Source organism: Tigriopus californicus, chromosome 11 (genome assembly GCF_007210705.1).
Source record: "Tigriopus californicus strain San Diego chromosome 11, Tcal_SD_v2.1, whole genome shotgun sequence".
NCBI lineage: Eukaryota > Metazoa > Arthropoda > Copepoda > Harpacticoida > Harpacticidae > Tigriopus > Tigriopus californicus.
In genome coordinates, this window is record NC_081450.1 from 3,248,102 (window position 1) to 3,255,407 (window position 7,306).

The 7,306-nt window shown below is 39.1% G+C and overlaps 1 long non-coding RNA gene across 1 annotated transcript; it reads left to right on the forward strand.

The window, feature by feature from the left end:
• The first annotated feature begins 2,452 nt into the window (after positions 1-2,452).
• Positions 2,453-5,797, forward strand: LOC131890828 (uncharacterized). Its single transcript, XR_009374346.1, has 2 exons — positions 2,453-4,415; positions 4,795-5,797. It is a non-coding gene; the product is annotated as an uncharacterized LOC131890828 (long non-coding RNA).
• The last annotated feature ends 1,509 nt before the right edge of the window (positions 5,798-7,306 follow it).

A 7,306-nucleotide genomic window follows, 5' to 3' on the forward strand; every position in this document is an offset into this window, starting at 1 on the left:
ACATGTATTGATAGGCAACTCAAGGTGTATATACTTTTTCCATGAACTATAACGAAGGTTTTTGTATCTTAGATTTTCAAACAATGATGGTATCAATTATAGAGACTACTCACTCATCTGCTTTGTCCTGGACCATGATTTCAAGATGCTTTGAAGTATGCTTTACACCTAGAAGTTATACATAGATATATGCCGAGATTACAATTTAGTTTTACGTTGATGTAAAAGCAAGACTATATTTCTGCGCCCAAAGAGCAAGAAGAGCGTGAATAACAATAATTAGACAAAATTTGCCTCAAAACTACCACAATACATGGATAACCAAACAAATAAAATAATCCAATTTTTGATAACTTGTTTTTACGTTTCGAAACTCATTTCGGCTGATTTTCATAACTTAAGAGCAACTATTCTGACCAAAAGCACAAAGTAATTTTCCGACCTCTCGTTATTACATATCAGAGGTTATCTTGTCTCCTATAAATGCAAGTCTGAGCTGATACCATTTTTTATGGTATCAGTTCAGTTGTATACTGTGTTACTAATAATGCGTCAACACTTTGTCAATCATCGTCTCCAACAAAAGAGTACTAGGAAAAGCACAGTTTCACAAGTTTTTAATGACTAGCCTCTTAAAGATTGCTTTTTCTAAACTTACCATTGGCTCCTTTAGCACAATTTAATGGAAAAAGATGATGAGGAAAAGTCGGTGGTTGCTGCAAGTAGTGCTGGGGCCAATTCGGACTCGAGTCCAAGTGCATTTGGGTCTTTTACTCAATTTTGGAGAAATTGGCTAGACTCGAGTCTTTTAGAAAGGACCCGAGTCCGGGGTAGTCCAATCATTCATTTTTTTCCTAAAATTTCGCAATGTGAGCCTTTTTGATAGAACTGATTGTAGTAAAAGACTCGACACTGATTAAACAATCAGTGGACTCATACGAATCCGACTTTTGCCGGACTTACCCCAACAGTAGCTACAAGTCAAGAACAACTAAATAACTCATTCTTAAACACAATGTCAATTTGAACTAACAGCAAATACGTGGAATTTAAGGTGGATCGTTAAACTGTACACTTTTGTGAAGATTTGTTCAAAATTTGGTTATAATTATCGTAGCTGGATGATTATGGCAGTTGTTGAAAGTTATTGATTGTGGTTCAAATCACTGAAAGGTTGAGGTAATATGATGGAATTTAATCAACATTCCAATGCCACACCTGGTAGAGCAACTTAATACTTTTTTGACAGATATGTGATATACAGGGCAGTAGTAACGAACTTGCAGTATTCCCATTACATTTTAAAATGCTGTAACCGTAACGACTCACAAAACCCCAAGAAATGCTCGTGAACGTTCCTTTTTTCCCGCCCCAAAGAGGCATTTAATTTTTCACTTCTCCCTTAGCAACTGAGGAAACTTGAAGCTTTCAGGCAATGGTAACAAAAAGGTTTTTTTGTTTTCATGCATCCTAAAGAAGGAAATTCACGGCTCAAAATTGTGCTTGCTATTGACAGTAATGAATGTGTTAGTGGTTTCAAATCTTCCTTTTTTATGAAACAGAGTGGAATTTGAGGAACATTTTGGCAACTGAGGAAACTTGAAGCTTTTTGGCAAGCAAAAAAGAAACTTTCATCTTTTTGCATTTTCATATATGATCCTAAAGATAGAAGCTCAGGGCTAAAAATTGTGCTTGCTTTTAAAAAATGTGAATATTTTTGTGGTTTCAATGTTGTTATATTTGTTGTATATATTTTTAATTCATATTTCATCGGAGTAAAAGACCTGAGCAAGAGCAAAATCTTCCTTTGGCTTGAGTATGTTGCACCAAATTTCTTAATTCTCCCATATCCATCCAACACTTTATTCTCCATGTGAATTATCTGAATGATGTGTACTCCAGAAGAAATACTAATACCAATCCTCGGTAAGTGTCTTAAAAGACGCTCAATATAAAAAAAAAAATGCTCAAAATATGTAACCAAATTCTGTCAAAGATTTAATTTTTGATGCGTTTTCGAAGACAGTTTCAAATAACACTCAAAAAATGAAAGCGATGTCAGCAAATCAATTTTCTAAAATTTGATTTTTCAAAAAAGCAAAATCGATTTTGCAATGTAATCCAATTTGTGATACCTTAACTGTGTCCAGATTTGACATTCTTTTAAATTTCTTTTACTACTAAGATGCCTGACTTTCATATCAAAATAGAGATAAACAAAGAGCTATACGTATATTTTGTACTTACAACATAACAATGGCTTTTCAACATCATCTTATTCCATTGAATGGTGCTAAAAATGCTAATGCAAGGTTTAAAAAAACGAATGTTTTTAAAGTTAGTCATCAAAGCTTGTGAAAATGTGCTTTTCCTGAAAAACTATTTGTGAATGATGACTGAATATCAAATCTATTAAGCGCGTACTTCTCTTTATCTATCCTCATATCTCCACTTACAATTATTCACTGCCGAACAGGTTCTATCAACTACCTCACAAGAACTACTGCTGGGAAACTCGTTTTTTCCTGACTCGATCTAAGATGTCTCCCCTCTAACTCGTTAATCCAGTTCACCGTTTCAATTGTTCAATTGCACCTTTCTCAATATGGCGCAGTCGGTTTGCTGATCTTCGCTAGAGTGCTTGATACACGACAGAGATCCACCAAAATCCAACACAGTGATCCACCAAAGTGATTCTACACAGCGATCCACCACATGGTGATTTTTTTTCCTTCGGCGATCTCTCGCAGTGACTTACCTATATTTCATTTGGAGCCGTTACACAACAACGACCCTTTACATTGAACATTTTGGTGGACTATTTTGGTTGACAACTTTGGTCAATTCCCCTTGAGACGATGGGACCCAAACAAGACGCGATTAAGACAACCACTTTAAACTTTTCAGTAGCAATGAATCGTCTTTCTCGATCACAACGTCATGTGAGTCGGTCTTTGAATACACTTGACCTCGCTCAGACACACAACGTTGGACGTAATCTCAGGGCTGGAGGCTCACGTTGGAACGGCGGAACAACAAATTCCGGCTGTGGATGAGGCATTTCGTTCGTATTGTTCAATCACTGAATTGGATGTTAATTCCTTGGACAATGATCCATTGTACAAACAGATGACTGATGTCGTAAACGAGATATCTGATGCTGGAAGAGATGTCAATCGACTTTCTATGCAAACTCAACGTTTTCAACAAGCTCAATTCGTTTCTGGTCGACGTGCATCGGATTCCAACGTGCATTCAAATCGCCCTTCCAGCATTAATTCTGCACTCAAGCCTGAGCGATTAGACATCTCTTCCACATTGGCTGAATTTAGATCATGGAGAACCAATTTTGATCTGTTTTACTCATCTAACAGAATGGAAACGTTCTCTTTTGACAAACAGCACGGATATGTTAGATCGTGCTTGGAGATGCAATTGCAACATATGCTGGACACCATCACTGGTTCAGACACACCCATCATGGGCAACGATGGCGTTTTGGACCAATTGCTAAACAATTTTCTTCAAAATACTCCAGTTTTAAACTTTTAACTTTTTTCGGCGTGACCAGAAACTTAGCGCGAAGTTTAGCGATTGGTACCTGAGAATGCAACTTGTTGGACAAGAGGCCGAATTAGACACTCTAAATCCAGACGATCTGTACGTTCTTCGATTGGTAACTGGAACCACGGACCGGAAACTCAAAGAGGAATTCTTACGTGAGTCTGATCCAACTCGGAGCAAATTGGTCTCCATCGCCAAGTCTTGGGAAACGGCATCTCAAGTAGAGGACTCCATGAACGTGTCGGGTGATTCCCCAAACCAGACTCTCGTTGCCGCAGTTTCAAATGGTTTGAGTGGTAATAAGAAAAAAGGACACAAACCTGGAAAATTTCATATTCATCACCCACAAGACATTCTCTCTGGATCTTGTATGAGATGTGGTAAAGCAAAAGCCTCACACGAGCCTCATCAATGCCTTGCCAAGGGTCAGAAGTGTAGCAAGTGCGGAACTGTTGGACATTTAGGTTTCATTTGCATGAAATCTAGACAAAAACGAAAGCCCGAAGTGCTTGCCCGCTCTGCATCTGAACCCGAAACAATTACTTCATCTTCAGTGTTGGTCCGGTCTACCGCCATTGGCTCAAACCAAACTCCTCGTGCCCTTGTGGAAGTCCATCCTACAGAGGATTCTAATCAAACTGGCTGAATATACCTTTAAAGTCGACTGGGTGCCTGGCAAGACACACCAAATCGCGGATGCACTCTCACGGTCCCCCGTCTTTGATCCGGGCTCTTCTGATGTCCCAGATGAGTCATTCAGAGTATCTGCGGTCACAATTTCATATGACAGAGCATTAGACAACCTGATTCAAGTTGCCAAAGATGATCCAGGCTACCAATCTCTCAGAATGGTAATTAAATCTGGGATGATGCCTATTTCATTGCCACTAACACATCCATCCAAGGTGAATTCAAGAATGTGGGATTATATGTCAGATGACGATTCTACAGGTCTTATGCTAGTACATGGCACAAGGATTGTTGTCCCATCAATTGCCCGCCCCTTAATTTTATCATAATTGCATCGATTCCATCAAGGTCAACGACGTACAAAGTCTTTGGCCTAGGCTGTATATTTTTGACCGGGAATCAATCACGAGATTGATCAAATGATCTCGGAATGTAAAATATGCCAAGAAAATTTACCCAGCCATTGCAATGAGCCACTAATCCAAACTTCATCCTCTCGTCCGTTTGAACAAGCCTCCATTGATATCTTTGAATTTGCAGGCAAACACTACATGGTTATTGTGGACCGTTACTCCGGCTGGCCTTCTGTTTCAAAATTGAACCGCCTGGATACAAATGGTGTTACAACTATCTTATTCGAATGGTTCATCCAGTGGGGTATCCCCTCCCGCATTCGCACTGACGGTGGCCCTCAATTCTGGACAGAATTTTCAACATTTTGCGATAAGTACAAGATCACTCATGAGCTCAGTTCACCGTACAACTCAAGATCAAATGGACATGCCGAAGCTGCAGTTAAGGCCATGAAGCTGCTTCTCGATAAACATGACCAAAAATGGCCTGACTTCCTCCTGGCACTTCTGCATTGGAGAAATACTCCACGTTCTGACGGATTGAGCCCAGCTCAATGGGTTTTTAACCGCTGCCAACGTACTCTCTGTCCCTCCTTATGATCGCTTGCCTGACCTTGATCTTGATCATGTCGAAATAGCCCGTCGCGATAATGAATCCAAATCAAAAGAATTGCGTGATATGTCAACCCATCCTCTTCCTCCCCTCGCCGTTGGAACAGATATTCGTATTCAAGACCTGCGATCAAAGAAATGAACAAGGATTGGATCAATTAAGTCCGTGAAGAACAATGGAAGATCTTATGAAGTTTTTGTTGATGGCAGGACTATTTTTAGGAACAGAAAATTTGTACGTCCCATATTTCCTCAAACCATTCCCAATCCTCATCAAATGAGGGTACCTGACCATCCAAATGAGAAAACACAACCTCCAATTCGACGAAGCTCTAGAGCAAAACAACAACCTTCAAGGTTCATACCATGAATTTTCAGCTTGGGGGAAGGTGTTGGGATATCAAATCTATTAAGCGTGTATTTCTCTTTATCTATCCTCGTATCTCCACTTACAATTTTTCCCTGCCGAGCAGGTTCTACCAACTACCTCACAAGAACTACTGCTGGGAAACTCGTTTTTTCCTGACTCGATCTAAGATGTCTCCCTTCTCACTCGTTAATACAGTTCACCGTTTCAATTGTTCACTTGCACCTTTCTCAACAGACTGCATAAGTGTTGGCGCGTTATCAACCATGCAGTATACAACCTCCTGCACGATGCTAATTTACATGTCATAATTAGGGGTCGGAAAGATATTTTTTTACGTTAAATTAATTTTTCAACTATTTTGGTAATTATTGAGCAAAAACACCTTTTCACGAATTTTAACCATAAAATAACCTAAACCCGAGGATTTTTGGTCATTTTTTAGGGGAACTTTAGGAGAAATAAAGGAAGGAAGGTGGTGGCAGTGTTTCTCCCCCTTCAATGATTTGTTTGGCATTCCCCCCTAACCTTTCATTAAGAGGAACTTTTGAGTACATAGGGGCTTATGTACAAATGGTCTAACTAGCGGGCTAGTCCTCTACGTAGATCTAGCTGCTATTGATAGGCTAGTGATGATTGGTAACCCTACCATGGTTTGTTGCCAAAATAATGTTCGAAAATGTAAATAGGTGCTATATTGAGGTCAGAACCAAAACAATGGGCCTGCTGAAGACGGGCAAGGGGCTCAGAGAAGTGCACGAGCCTTTCGGTGTTCATCATTCAAGCATTAGTGAGTTGAGTACGTCCTTCATACAAAAACGGCGAACCCCTTTAAAGGCAGACCGGACCAAGGCAAAAGAAGATCTGGGATTACAGGAGTTAGTCTTCAGATGTCCAAAATCCAGAGGGTTACCAATCTTCATTAGAATGAAATTGGATCATTCATGGTATGTATGGTGTAAGAATTTTTAAAAGACACTTTTCACGAAAATTTGAGACTCAAAATGATCAAGCAAATGTTTGCGGGGTGGAAGGATTTTCAGGATTTCACATTCCAAACCAACGACGACCTGTTGATGACTAACAAGAGGACGAGGGAACTGAGTGAGCCTTTCGGTGTCAACCCTCAAACCATTGATGAGTAGAGTCAGTTTTTTGATGGCCAAAAGTCAGAGGGTTACCAATTTCTTTTCGACTAAAATTGGATCATTCATAGTTTAATGTTAGGCTTTTTATTAGCCCCTTTTGAGGGAAATGATAATTTTTACTGAGGAGTCTTCATGGAAATAATTTTTTTTGCTTATGTAAAGGCATGACTCAATTCAAAGAGCAAAAATATTTTGAAACATAATAATAAACCAAATTTAACCTTAAAAACCACAATTATGTTTGAATACCTGAATTAAAAAGATCTTTACTTTTCATATTATTATAATTTATTTTTCCGTTTTCGGAACTTATTTTGGCTGATTTTCATACCTTAAAAACAACTATTTTGACCAAAATAACAAACTATTATTTCGACCCTTTGTCACAATTGTTCGGAATCTTACCCATAGAGAATTTGAAACAGTTTCCAGAAAAGTTGATGGCTTTATCACTGTGTCCCAGAACTTGGGCAATGATTGTGCATTTGATAATCTCTTGATAAAGTCTGGCATCTTAGAACGTGTTTTCTCGTTTCTACGTTTGTTTGTCCGCACCTAGACGAAGCAGAGGG